Source organism: Pyxicephalus adspersus, chromosome 4 (genome assembly GCF_032062135.1).
Source record: "Pyxicephalus adspersus chromosome 4, UCB_Pads_2.0, whole genome shotgun sequence".
NCBI classification, from domain to species: Eukaryota; Metazoa; Chordata; class Amphibia; order Anura; family Pyxicephalidae; genus Pyxicephalus; species Pyxicephalus adspersus.
The window spans coordinates 56,062,972-56,077,777 of NC_092861.1; the positions used below are offsets into that span (position 1 = coordinate 56,062,972).

The window sequence follows — 14,806 nt, forward strand, 5'->3', positions numbered from 1 at the left end:
GTCCAATGATTTGCCCAGTGATCAGTCCATAGATCAGTCCAATGATTTGCCCAGTGATCAGTCCAGTGGTCTTTCCAGTGAGTTGCCTAGTGATCAGTCCAATGATCTTACCTAGTGTGATCTGCCCAATGTTACACAACTGGCTGATTGTAGCAGCATTAGTCATTACAAGTTGTCATGTCATCAATCAGCACACATCATGGTAACAAAACTCCATCCTGACCATAGGGAGTGCATGGCATGTTGTATACAAGGCAGCCTGATAGATGGGCAGATAGGATGGAAGTCCAGCAATGATTGCCAGGCACTGTGATATGTCAGTGTATATGGGAGGACAGCGTGTATCAGCACAGCATGCCTGATGTACAATGATAAATACACAGCATGGAAACTTCTCTGTGCTCACACTAATGAATGTGCAGCGTACGATGGTGTCTGCAGACAGGACAACACACGGTCAGCCCAGATGTCTCACCTGTGCCCACTTTAGGCTTGTGGTTATCAGGACACACTCCAGCTCAGGGCAGCAGAGCTCCTCTCCTCCATGTCACATGAATGTGGATGGCAGCCCTGCCCCGGGTCACCCAGACACTTTCCATGGCACTTTTCTCTGCCTGCCTGCTCTCCTCTACCCGCTTCCCCAGCTCCGCCCTCTGGTCCCGGGCTGCACCGAGCCGCGCACCCCCCGCATCCCTCTAGACGTGCAGCAGGCGGGCGCTATAACACAGAAAGCTTGTGCTTTTATATAATATTCAGGTCTGTCACTATACATTAGGTTCAGTAATGGGCTGAGTATTTCAGAGATAAAGCCCATATTATGGTTTCTTGTTGTCAGCTGTAGATTTCCCCTCACTTCCTGTCCGCCTCAGGTACTCCCCCGGTGAGAACACTAATATGCCTTTCTGTTCCCCAATAATGATATTTATTATGTGTGAAATGGTAACAGGAAGTTACCCACCTGCACTTTGTGTCTGGAGGATAGGAATGATATTCTGGGCACTGCACACCTCCCAAACTGGTCCTTATATGAGGGGGGCAGATAACGGGGTTCTTTGGTTCCTTCATATAATACACTTCCTAAGGTCCTAAGGTATCCTAAGGTAGAATGCTACAAATATTTGTACCATGGCTCTGTGGCTGCATATTATTTGTGACCATTACACCACCACCAATATGATTCATTTAGAATTACTGGTCTGCACCACATGGGGGTCCCCTTACATTCATCCACTGGCCACTTTATTAGGTACAGCTGCTTGTTAGCCAAAATATCTCATCAGCCAATCTCATGGCAGCAATGCAATACATTTCAGCATGTAGATATTGTCGGGACAGCCTGATGAATGTAAGAATGGGGAAGAACAGAATTTAAGCAATCACGGTACTATCCATGGCGAGTGGCATGTGCATCATTGGTATGTAAGTGCTTCATTCACAAAAAAAGTGAGGGCATGGCGTGCCCATGTGTGCCCACCCCAGTACACTGCTGGCCAAGGCTTGTCTGAGTATTTCAGGACTTCTGATCTGCTGGGATTTTCACATACAACTATCCCTGGGGTTATGGTCTGATAATGGTAAAATGTCCACTGAAGGACAGTTCTCTTGATGATGGCAGAGACCAGAGGAGACTTGTTAGACTCATTCCATCTGATGGAAAGGTAACAGAACTTTAAATAAACGCTCCTTACAAGTGAGGTATACAGAAGGGCATCTCTTGATGTACAGTGCATGGAACCTTGAAGCAGATGGGCTACAGAAGTGGGGAATCACGCTGGGAGCCGCTTCAAATCTTAAGGCGATTGTATGATCAGATTGTAATAGGTGTGACCCCATACACTACTTTTACAAGACTTCTCTGTATACAGGTAGTCCCTAAGTTAGATACGAGATAGGGACTGTGGTTTGTTCTTAAGTTGAACTCGTATGTAAGTCGGAACAGGTACAATTATTTTAATAAATGCAATTAGGACAGATGTTTGTCTCAACATACTATTAGGCAGTGTGGTGTCAGTTACTGTATAAAATCCTCACTGTTACTCACAAAGCAAAAAAAATCTTTATGGGGCCTAGACATTCATGAACCTCCTTTCTTCCTTCATTTCTGTCCGGATTTATATGACTAAAAGAGGTACAAGAAAATGTATTTGACATCGTGGGCATAACTTACGGAAATATTTTCAATATTTAATAAATTCAATAAAATACTTTAAATAAAAAAAACACAAAAATCTGTTAAAACAAGGGTGCATAAATAAAAAATACTAAAATAAAAAATACTGAAACTTTACCTTACCTTATTTAATATAACTGTACAGTAGCATATATATTATGAATATATATATATATATAAATATATATATATATATATATTATATAATGATTATATTGTATTGGATTCAATACAATTATTTTGTATTGAATCCAATACAAAATAATTTGAAGTTCCCGCCAAGCTCCATCGTACGCACAGGAAGGGGACGCAGCCAGAGGATGGGATCGGACGGGCAGGACACTGAAGGACGCCGGTGGAACCAGGTAAATCTATTTTTTTATCTACCCCGAGTGCAGCTCAGGGTTACCGCTATCAGTTGTTTTTTTTTCCCAGAGCCACACTCAGGGTTACCGCTCAGGTTAACTTCTGGAGCAAGCTGTGCTTTGATATGTAAAAAGAAACAACTGCATAGTTTGTGTAGGTCATTAAAGAGTTACAAGAAGCAGCAGAATGAGCTCACCGCCCTGAGATCACCTAAGAACAGGAGCGAGCGGGGAAGCTGGTTTGTATCTAGGAGGCGTCTGTATGTCGGGGGACTACCTGTAATGGATTTCTCTTCTGGATGTGGTAAGACTGATCAGACCCTAAACAATATAAAGTTCTTCTTCTGGGTATGTCCACCTCATTCCTGGAAAAACCAGCCACTGGTACAGTGTGACTGGCATACATCCAGCCCTATGTAGAGGCTGGCAGGGACGAGCACATACAAAGGGATGCAGGGGGTGCCAGTGCCTCCTCTCCCGGGGATTGGCTGCAGCCAGCTGTCGGTCCGGTGTAGGGATTGCTCCATGTACTTTGGGGTAGGGATGGGTGGTAGGTGGTGGCTGTCGGTGCTGCAGAACAAGATCAGCTAGAAGAGCTGTTCCCATAAACATGTCTGTGAGAGCTGTGACTCATGGACTGAGCCTGTTCCCATGTACAGGAAGAGGATGTTATGCAATCACTTTGTTTCCTTGTAGAAGCAGCAAGTCTGTGATTTCCCCCATACAGCAGTATTGCACATATATATCTGTAAGGATCACTGACTGCTAACAACCACACCACAAGTTCTTCTGTCTTCTGGAAATCAAGATGACAGCACTGCATAGTTTTGTAATGTGTGTCATGGTAGTAATATCAGGAAATGTGGCATCTGTTCTACTAAATGGAAATCTGTTTCCTGATATATTAATGGCTTGGATTAGGACTGTATTTTTTCTATTTACCCCAGTAAGATCTGATAGGTTGCATTTACAGAATGTCATGTTGTTCCTTAACAATACATACAGGCAATACATTTGTTTAAATTGAATAAGCCAAAACATGTTTTACTTTAATTTGTAGGAATGGTTTTTAGGTAATTTTAGATTTATCTGTGAGGCAATGCAGAGGCTTGGACATGTTACCTTTCCTCAATCAGAGTTTCCTAAACCTAGGATTCCTCCAGTGGTGGGTAGGGGTTCCCTAAACCTTGGCTGACTGGGCCCCCATCTGATTTACTGCCATTTGGCATAGCCAGTAGGATAACTTTTTTAGCTGTCTACAAGGATGGCATTTTGACTAATTCTATAAAGAGTAGCACCATAATGGAGGCATTCCAATATTAGGGGGACCCTGAGACACATTTATTTTAGTGGTTTCTGTAGGGTAAAATGTTTAGAAAAGCTCTATTAGGGTAAAAAGAGATTTGGATCGGCAAACTACGGCCTTTGGGCCAGATATGGCCTAGCCCAGGGGTCTGCAACCTGCGGCTCCGGAGCCGCATGCGGCTCTTCAGCCACCTTGTTGTGGCTCCCTTCGGCTGCCGCAGGGAGATCTCTGATGGGGGATCCCCTTCCTCCCAAGACACTGCGGAGGAGGGGGATTCCCTATCCGGTGTTCTAATGAAAAAAATCTACCAGTGAAATAAATCTACCACGGGGCGTGTACAAATGGGTGTGTACAATGACATCCCCCTCCTTTGAACCCCAATTCCTCTGGAATGGGGAGATGTACAAAACCAAAAATGTAGGTGCAAGTGGGGGACACCTGTGACTAACACCCCCTAAAATTTAATTGTTAGGCTATCATCAGAACATAAAGAACTCTGCCCATCAAAAAAATCTACCGGTACACATTGCTGGAGGCACCTGAACCCCAATTTCTCTGGAACAGGAAGGGGGTACAGGTGAACAAAATTACAGCTGCAACTGTGGGACACCTGTGGCTAACACCTCCTAAAAATTCATAAAAACTCTGCCTATCAAAAAAATCTACCCTGTTACACATTGCTGGACGCATCTAGCATCTGAACCCCAATTTCTCTAGAACGGGGGGGAGGCGGTACAGGTGACCAAAATAGAGGTGCAAGTGGGGGACACTTATGGCTAACACCACCTACAATTGAATCGCTAAGGCATCCTCAGAAAATAAAGAACTCTGCCCATCAAAATAATCTACCCTGTTACACATTGCTGGAGGCTTCTAGCACCTGAACCCCAATTACTCAAGATTGGGGGGTACAGGTGAACAAAATTAAAGCTGCAAATGAGGGACACCTGTGGCTAACACCCCTTAAAATTTCATCGCTAAGGCATCGTCAGAAGATAAAGAACTCCAGCTTCTAATGTAACAGGATGATACGTTAGAAGCTGGAGGCTTCTAGGGGCATAGTTCAGTGTTTAATTTATTTCAAAGTAGGCCTACACATGCACACTTGTTGTAACAGGTAAAATTAAAAAAATATTAAAACTTTTAAAAGTTTACAAACTGTGTTATGTTTTGCGGCTCCAGACTATTTTTCTTTAGTGGAAGCGGAGGCAAAATGGCTCTTTTGATAGTAAAGGTTGCTGACCCCTGGCCTAGCCGGTAGTTTGTTCTGGCCTAACAACCCCTGGCCAATCCGGTTGTAGGTTGCCGGCCGGGATTAGGCTGGAAGAAACTACCAGAGCTCTGGAGCCGCATGCTCCCTTCACTATTTACCGCGGCCGGCGTTAACACTTCCGCCGCCGCAGTAAATAGGGAACGCCCCTGAAGGGAAATCCAGCTCCTCCGCAATGCATACGGAGGAGAGGGATTACCCTTTAGGAGGCATTCCTAGTGGGAGGGGGGGCCAAGCCATTAGGGCAGGACTCAGAGAGTCTGACCTAGTGTGCTCCTTCCTACCCCATAAATGGCCTAGTGGCCATAAAAGTTTGCAGACCTCTGCTCTACACTTTCATCAGTCAACTTCTTTGTCACTACCACTACTCTGTAGGGACATAACAGAGACACTGAGGCTGGCGGGACAGAGCTGAAGATGTTTTGGGGGGTGTAGCTCTCAAAGCGTACATCACATAGTAGAAACATATCTTTTACCAAAAAACCTTTTTCCCTGCTCCTGGTGGCTTTTTTCACTTTTACTGCACAGTACAAGGGGCAGTGGAGCCCATTTCTATTTCCTGTACAATGAATAACCCTAGATGCCAGGGACAATATAACTCAACTGCCTTATACTTATCTTTCCCATGCTCCCTTTCTGCCCCTTCTCCTTTGTAGATGGCAGTGGTGTTTTACTATAATGAAAGGTGGTTTACTACTTGTGGTGCACTGCTGATGAAGAAAGACTTGGTGTGGTGTGTTATTTAGCCCAATACTCCTGTGTTACATAGGTTAGGTGACACAATGCAGAATGTGCCCTAAAGACCACCTACTGGTTTATGTAAACACTGGTAAATTTGTGTATTCCTTCTAAAAAAAAAAGGATGAGTTTTACTGCATATAAACAAAAGCATGAATAGGCCTTAGGGGTAAAATTTAAGGTTAGGTTTGGAATTTGTATTACAAGCAAAGCTGAGGTAGGGATTACATTACAGTTCAAAATTCAACCAGTTTGATTTTCAGAAATGAATGACAAACAAACTATTCAAGAAACAGGCATTGGTAAAAGATTTACATAACTGTGGCCTCAGAAAAGTATTGTCATCTAATTTATATGTATTTTTTGCCAGATCTTACTATGAGCCCTATATGGATTTATCTAGTACTGTTTGGGTTAAACTTCCCTTTCTGCAGTCATTGTCCTCCCATATCATATCAGTTCTGCTCAATGACCTATGGAGAAAACCAGAGAAGATCCAAGCAAACATGGGGTGCATGGAAGTAGCCACCATATGACATCAACCCACAAGTAGACATCTTACAAGAGTAAATTTGTTTAGAAATGTAAAAATGGCATTTTGATGGATAGTTCAATGGGTATAAATGTATTATATATGTACTCTAAGACAGGTTGTCACTGGAAGTATACCACATATGAAATGCTTTGAAATCAATTAAATGCTTTTTAAGCGGTTTGAGCCCCTGGCAATACATTTCTTTGTAGAATGGGAAAAACACTTGAGGTCCTCGGTATTTGTTGCTGTATTCTTTACATGCAAGGTAACCTTTTCTTGTCTTGTTTCCGTGTGCCTTGTAAATAACATTTTAAGGACCTATATGAGAACAGATATGCAAAAATCAAAAAAAAAAGTCCAAATCAACTTGCCATATTTATTTTTGAACATTTTTTTTTTTTATGGACAACCTTTTTAATTAAAATTTTTTAACATCAGTCAACCACCTATATAACACCAACAACCTTCCCATGGTAAATGACTGAATAGTAATCCATGTCGATGTCTTATTTTTCCATGAAGAAGACTACAGTACACATTTATTGTTGAAAGTCACTCATGTGCCATTGATTGTGCCCTTCTGATCACTCATGTTCCATTGATTGTCCCCTTCTGATAACTCTATGCCATTGACTATCCCCTTCTGATCACTCTATGCAATGATTGTCCCCTTCTGTTCACTTACCGGTAATTAAGTGTAGGGATCTCCGTTAGGGTAGGGATCTCCGTTAGGGCAGGGATCAGCAGCTTGCTTCCTGGTGCAAAATGCCGGATTGTTACTTTCAGTTTCACTCTGCACTGCAGCCAGGAGGAGACACGCTCTGCAGCCAGCATCAAGGAGACACACACAGGATCGGATATGGGGGGATGTCTTATTCACGGGTGAGTGTCTTATTTTAATTATTTTTTCAAAAATCGGGGGTGGCTTATTTATTGGGGATGACTTAAAATGGGGGAAACAGGGTAAGTTTTGCAATATAGGGGACTGGGTTACTGATAGGTTGTTTAATATAGGAGTTTAAATAAAACTAACATAGCAATATTTCAAAAATGGTATGGCTACTTCCTAAACGTTGAATTAGAAAACTGGAAATGCAAATGTCATATGCTTATTATAACTGAAGCATGTGCAATGCTTAAAAAATGATTATACATGAGAATTAGCAGAAAGATTAATTAGTGCTGTAGTACCAGAATTGATGCATTCCTCAGGTTCATGGTGTTTGTATGCTGTTTTAATATCTACCCTCTGTAATGCCTACTATTAGAACTTGCTATAAGTAAATAAGTAAATATAAGTTAATTTTTATATATATATATATATATATATATATATATATTAATAAATTATTATAATTATCACTAGGTGTTACCAAAACCTAGATACTAACACAAAAGTAAGCAACATCTATTTGTATTGGTTTACAATAGGTCTATAACTCCTTTGCATAACTAAATCATTTTTACAGGGCATTCATTTTGATTTAATTATGGTTGATTCGTTTGATTTTTCCAAGATGATGAGCAGTCGGCAGGTTAGTCACCTTATCACACACTACCTTTCCAGGCTAAAGATGATGTGTGGTCAGTCAACACTCAGCCTTCACCAGGAAAGCGGCCAGCATCATCGACCCACTTAGGCTCCTTTCCCCCAGGAGTAAAAGTTGCAAAACAGCATAGAAGAGTAATGTCTGGGATGTAGCATAAGTTTAGGAGAACTTTGGGGGTGCCTGTGGTTTCAAGGTTTCAGAGGATGAAGTCAGTGAAGAGGGGTACATGTGACTGGGATGTTACCATGGGACATGTGGTTGTATTGTCAACTCCAGTTGTATGCCTCACCTTGCATTCCTCCTAGAGATTCTCCTAATGTGAAATAAGATATGTTGTATACCTGGCAATCTCAATGGAGCATTCACTCATAGTCATGTGGACATTGCCACTGAGAGTGTGGATTATAAAAAGATAAATGTTCCAAAAGTTCCACATGCTAGTGAAGGACAGAAAAGCCCTTTTGGATCAAACTAGTGGTGGCTGGGTACCTGCAACTGTGGTGTAGCATATGCCATAAACGTGCAAAATGGGACTGCAGCAAGCTTGAATAAGAGTTAAAGAACCTTTCCTATTAGCTGCAAAGCTAAAAGTTTCCTCATGCATGTAGTCCCCAAAATCTGTGATGTAATCAGTTGTCGTGAATAGAAGGTGATACAGGTTGAGAATCTAAAATTCTGGAATTTTTTTTATACTTACCTCCACACACAGGCCAGCCTTGCTCTCGCAGCACCTGCCGACATCTAGCACAGTTCCAGGGAGCAGGCAGCAGGGACGTCTCAAAGTGTATTTAGTTTAGCAAGCAAGACCTTTCTGTCGAACAGCACCATCCAAACATTAGTGGCCAAAACGTGTACTACAGCCCCTGTATTGAAAATGTGATCCGAAATTCAATCACTAAAACTGAAAGAACCGGATTATCGATCGCCGTATTTTTGATAGTCAACCTGTATAGTGAAGGAAACTGGCATATGCCCTGCGTATAAACATTCTAAACCTCCTGATCTGAGTTGAAAGGTCAGACAGGCTATTATGGGCCTATCAAAATGTTTTGAATTTGCCATAAATTCAGTGAAACATTTAATCCCCCAGGTTTGACTCAAACCTCATCCCTTCTTCTTTCTTCATTGATATGGTAAATTCTATAACCTTGGTGCCCAAGCTGTGGCTCTTTCAGTGCATCCATCTGAGCCTCTGTACATAGTAGTCTATGTTTTTAATACCTATATACCAACTAAACAGTGAAGAAAAATGTTCTTTAGTATTGATACTGGTATTGAAATGTATTTTTTTCTTTAGAACTACCTTAAATTTCTGTGCCGTCCATCTCTTTCATACTTTTATGTTTTTGTTATGGGATATTGTGAGGGGTTGTAGGGCGCACAAATATGAAAGCATTGATTCAAAAATGGGCTGTAAAAGCCATAATCTCTGTTAGCCTGTTGTATTTTTTGGTTGCCTTTTCAAGCACATCTCCAACAACTCCTTTTACAGGTTTTGACATGCATGACCTTCTTCTGTAGCATATCTGCACTCAGACTATTTTGTGTAGCATACTCTCAATCTTTGACAATCTCCTGTATTATTGTAGTTTCTAACAACCCTTTGCACTATGCCTATAGTCAGACTAACTTTTGTTACATGAATCTAGCCTCTGACAGCTTTATGTATCTTTAATTTTTTTGAATATCATGTTTATGTTACATGGCTATGTCAGGCCTACACTTTAGCTCCCTTAATCTAGTAAATTAACCACTGCTCCATATAGAAAGATTTGGCAATGGAAAATTTCAGCTACCATTACCTTTTTCTTTCTGTGCAGGGCAATCACTGTTTTGTATTCTGTTATATATGTAAAACTTGAAGAATCTAAGAACAAAGTGCATTAAAAATCTAGCAGTGTTTCAGAGGACTAAAGAATACTGGCCAGAAGCTCGGTAGCACACTGTACATGATGCAAGAGCTGGGTGTTCAGCTTGTTCTTACTGATATATTTGTTACATCTGTTACCGTCTCTTGCCACCATGTTTCTCTGAACATCAGCGAAACATAGCTCTGACTTACTATTTTTCATTTACGACAATGCACATGAGAAATCAATATGAATGTGAAACTGCAGAAGAGACACAAGTTCATACTCCTTGAATTTTTTTCTCCTTGAAACAATTGTACTTGTTATTTTTATTGCAGGTTTACAGGTCTCAGTCTATTTACTCAATTTTGAGCAGTTAATTAGAAGGAAAGGTCAAATATACCACCACTTAGAGTCATGTAGAGATTGTACTATTATCTGCACAAGATCTTACACTGCATGATCCCAGGGCAAAACAGCTCTAAAAGACATTTAAACAGTACAGTTTAAAAAAAATCCACATTACAAATTCAAGTTTCAATAAGTGAAAAGAGAATTTAAAAAAAAAATGTCTGCCATGTCAAAATAATTTTTCCCAAAAGCATCTTTCAAAATGTACCCATTTCTAGTAATTCATCTTTTTATGAGAACATATAGGGTTTTTATACTAGGATGGCTTTACTGCAGTTGATAGTGTGGTTTCCTAATATATCACTGCCCAAAAAATGATAAATACCTTTATATCCTTCTCATTACAATTAAAAGGAACAAGAACAATTAAAGAGGCTTTTTTCCCCAGGTGTTTAGCAGATGCTGTGGTTGCTTTGCGGTTTTGTCTCTGAGCTAAGCTTGTCAGCCACTTCAATACACTTGAATGAGAATGTGTTTCAAACACCTGTCAAACGTCTTGTGGTTGAAAGGCATTTGTGGAAGTGGATGGTCAAACTGGCAGAAAAAAAAACAGACAAGTTGTAGACTCCATCATAAGAAAAATTAAAAAAAAAATAAAGCAGTAGAAGAAGATAATATTAAAAATAAAAGTTTGAGGGAATTTACTAACTGAAACCATTATCGAAATGCCAAACGCTGTAATGTAGCCATCATATACCCAATACACATAAATGTACCCTCTAATATGTGAAAACTGCAGAGGAATTGCTTACCAAGTTTGGTATATAAAGCTCAGTTTAGAATGATTATTATAAAACTAATTATGCAGAAAAGCAGATAAAAATCAAAAAGATAATGGAGAATTTCTGTGAGTACAACTGGGGACTGTATATGCTAATTTTGGACTTTAGGCAAGCAGGGTAAATAGGGGAAAATTCAGGGAAGAAAATCGAAGATTAGACTTGCTACAAAAAAAAAAAACCTTTATTCAAATGACCTTGAATGGCACAAAGGCCAAAGTAAAAAAAAGTGAATAAAAATGTAAAAATTTGATCTTAAAGGACAGGATGGTGGCTCAGAAGTTAGCCTTTGCTGCACAAAGTCCCAGGTTTGAATCTCAGCCAGGACACTATATACATTGTGATTGCGTGGGTTTCCTCTGTGGACAACCATGCATTTTGGTTAATTGGCTTCCCCGTAAACATTGTCCCTAGACTGTATTAAAGACATATGACTGAGGTAGAGACATTTGATTAGATTGTGAGCTCCTTTGAGGGACAGCTAGTGACAAGACTATAAACTTTGTACAGTGCTGTGTAATATGTTGGCGCTATATAAATACTGTGTAATAATAGTAATATTTCGAGCTAGAGATTATTAAGTAGCTGGACTAATTCAACAAAACATTCTGCAAGGGATGATTCACTTAGCTTAGAAAATGAGGTGACAAATCAATTTGTAAGGAATAAACAGTGATGTGTATGGAAGTTTAAAAAAAATAAATTAAAAAAAAGACTTTTGCCTGCAAACAATTGAATGGTGGAAGCCAGCAGAGCTTTACCTCTTTTTACAAAGTTATGTGAATGGTGCCTAGGGATAACTCACTATGCAAAAAGAAAAGCCTAAAACTTTTAGTAAATCAACCCCATTATTATCCAGAAATTCAACCTAGAGGAAACAATATTTAATAGATCTAGTCAAATCAGTTTGTACAGATGTTATAATGTTATAAGCATTAAATAAAAGAAAATAATAGGGGACATAAAACTATTAGGTATATAAAAGATCACTGTGCATTGGATAACAGGCCAATGTATAGAGAAAGGAGGAATATATTCCTAAAAAGGAGGAAAATATTCCTAAAAAATGGCAAAAAGAGGCTGGAAAAGACCACAGTCAATATGAAAAGAACACATATTAGCAGATCTTTGAAGGATGTCTGTGGGTTGGGAGTTTTTTTACCCAATGTACCATGTAGGTTCAGTTTAATTCAATTGAACTGTAATTTCCTCGAGGCCCTGACTAGATTGAGACCTTCCCTGGAAATCACTGTTGGCATTTTAAAGTTAGGAACTGACTGCCAGCTGTAAGAAAATCACAACATTTCCTGCCACTGCCACTTTAGCACCAGACTTAAATTCAAGCCCTTAGGGGAAAATGTTTTTGCCTACTGTCTGTGCAGTTGTTAACATATGATGGTTAACTTCAAAGATTGTAGACAGTAATTCTATGGTCATTCTGAAGTGGACAAACTGGCTATCAATCAGTTAATTTAGGGACAGAAAAGCGAGTGTAATGCTGCAGAATTCAGAAGATATTATGGGACACAGGGGTTAGTATCCATTCATGTGGAACAGTTGTAATATGAATTGCTGCTTAATAGGAATATAATTGTTTCATAGGTAATATAATTGTCTCAGTCTAGCAACTTAAATTTCCTCAAGTATCTTTTGTTCAGCTCAGCAGAGAGATGCACATAACTTCAGCTTCAACTGTGCAGTTTTATAGATTGTATGAATGGCTTTTATCTTCTGCTATTCTGAATGTATTTGTATGCTTGGGAAGTATTGCTGATATAATGGATAGGTTATATAAACAATGATCTTACATATGTGTGTTGAAGCTTTGAAGAACAATATGCTCTACAATATGCACTGATTATTTAAACCTGAGATTTAGGAGATTTAACAATGACTGCTGTTTCCCATACTTTCTTAAGGTGCGTACACACTTCCAATTTTTATCGTTTGAAACGAACGACGAACGATCGATTGGGCAAAAAATCGTTCGTAAAAAAGTAACCAACGACGCCGACGAACGAGGAAAGTCGTTGGAAACGAACTACCGGACCGGCGGATCGGATTGGACGACGATCGTTGAACATCGTTCGTGTGTACGGTCGTTCGTTGATCGTCCATGATCTGAGCATGCGTAATGAACGAACGTTCGTTCACTTTCCTGTCGTGCACATAGTTCCTCTATCGCTCGAACGATCGTATCTATTGTGTGTACAATATCTACGAACTATCGTGTCGTTATCTCTATGTGCAGGATCGGTGCTATACGATCGTTCGTAGATATCGTGCAGGATCGTTCGTCGTTCGTTTTCCAACGATAATAATTGGAAGTGTGTACGTAGCTTTAGAGTAGTACAAAGGTGTTTAATTCGCTATATTTTGTCAAAACTATGAGCAGTACCTACCCCCCAGGCAACTGGATCTCTTTTGAAAAAGCTGCCTAAATAATTAGAAGAAAATCTATTTGCATATTAGGGATAGATTGAATATACCAAATAGACCCATGCTTGGCAAATACAATTTTCAAAGGGTTTAAAGTTTCAAGTATTATTGCATTATGACTTTAAGAATTTCAAAGAACTTTGGTTGCTTGGATTCAGGCGGTAGATGCTATAAATGTCACAGATCAGCAGCAAACCTGATCTGCTACTTGTGGTTCTGTCAAAGTGTTTTTACTCTTTTTTTACTTAGGATTGGAGAAGTATAGGTGTCACTGAATCCCACCTGCTGGTTTATTTAGCAGCTACACACCAGGTCTCCACCCATCCACTCTACGCAGCCAGTTTGTATAAGGTCCTGCATCCATATGCTCCTGTTTCTCTAGCTACCAATGGTAGCATATATACAGATCCAGGGGCCCCTTCAAATCTGGACCCCTTCACATTAGAGTCCACCTTTCACATCTCGACCCGCTCTTTATACATCAGAGCTTCCCCTGATACATCAGGAACCCTGTTCATGTCAAAGTCCTCCCTCTATATAAGAGTCTAACATTTATATAAGAACCTTTTTTACATTAGAGACCTCCCTCGTTACATCAGAATCCTACATTCACATAAGGAGCCCCCCAGCAGTCTGTGAGAGGTCTTCCACTTCTATCTTGCTTTGCCAGATTCTTACAGATGACATTATCTAATGTTAAACCTTCAAGATTAGACTAATAGTAAAAGATCTCTTCTTCTAGCTCTATTTACAACACTCAGCATCCATGCAGTGGTCATAAGGTCCTGCAGACCCTGTCAATAAAGCAGTCCAGTCTCAACCTCAACCTATCTTTGCCCATGATCGGCCAATGCCTGGACCTATGGCTTGCCCTCATTTCTGAAATTTTCTGTTGGCTTTGTACCATGCTCTAATTCTGTCTTTTATACATAGGTGTATCCAAGGGCTACAACTTAGTATACCTGTAGACACGGGTTGATGTTATCTGTGGCTTACCTGCAGTTCAGAACATACTTTACTATACAGCTAAAATTGTAATTTTAACAGCCTATTACTTTTATAGGAGAAAGGTAGGCGCAAAATACAGAATGATGTCAAAACATGAAAACAAACATCATGAAAAACATTAAAAACCACAGAAACAAAAAAATGATTACAAATACACCGTGGAAAAAAATGAATGTGCCCCAAGGCTGCACACGGTACATTCACTGGTAATGTTTTAAAAAGATAGAGCAGTTTTGGTAGGACAGACATTTTAATAAGGGCAATACGCCCAAAAAACCATATACGGAGAGTGCGCCATTTGGTCAGAAATGATTTAATATCCTTGAATAATTGTGAATAATTTATGGAAATTATGCATTGTTTGAGTCTCTCAGCATTGAAGGAG

The 14,806-nt window shown here is 39.9% G+C and overlaps 1 protein-coding gene across 2 annotated transcripts in view; it reads right to left on the reverse strand.

Moving 5' to 3' along the window:
• Window positions 1-640, reverse strand: part of IL1RAP (interleukin 1 receptor accessory protein) — a 104,003-nt gene extending 103,363 nt beyond the window's left edge. For both annotated transcript variants that reach the window (XM_072408234.1, XM_072408236.1), the window contains exon 1: window positions 476-640. The gene's annotated coding sequence lies outside the window, so the exon portion shown is untranslated. The remainder of the gene's footprint in view (window positions 1-475) is intronic.
• Between the last annotated feature and the right edge of the window lie 14,166 nt (window positions 641-14,806).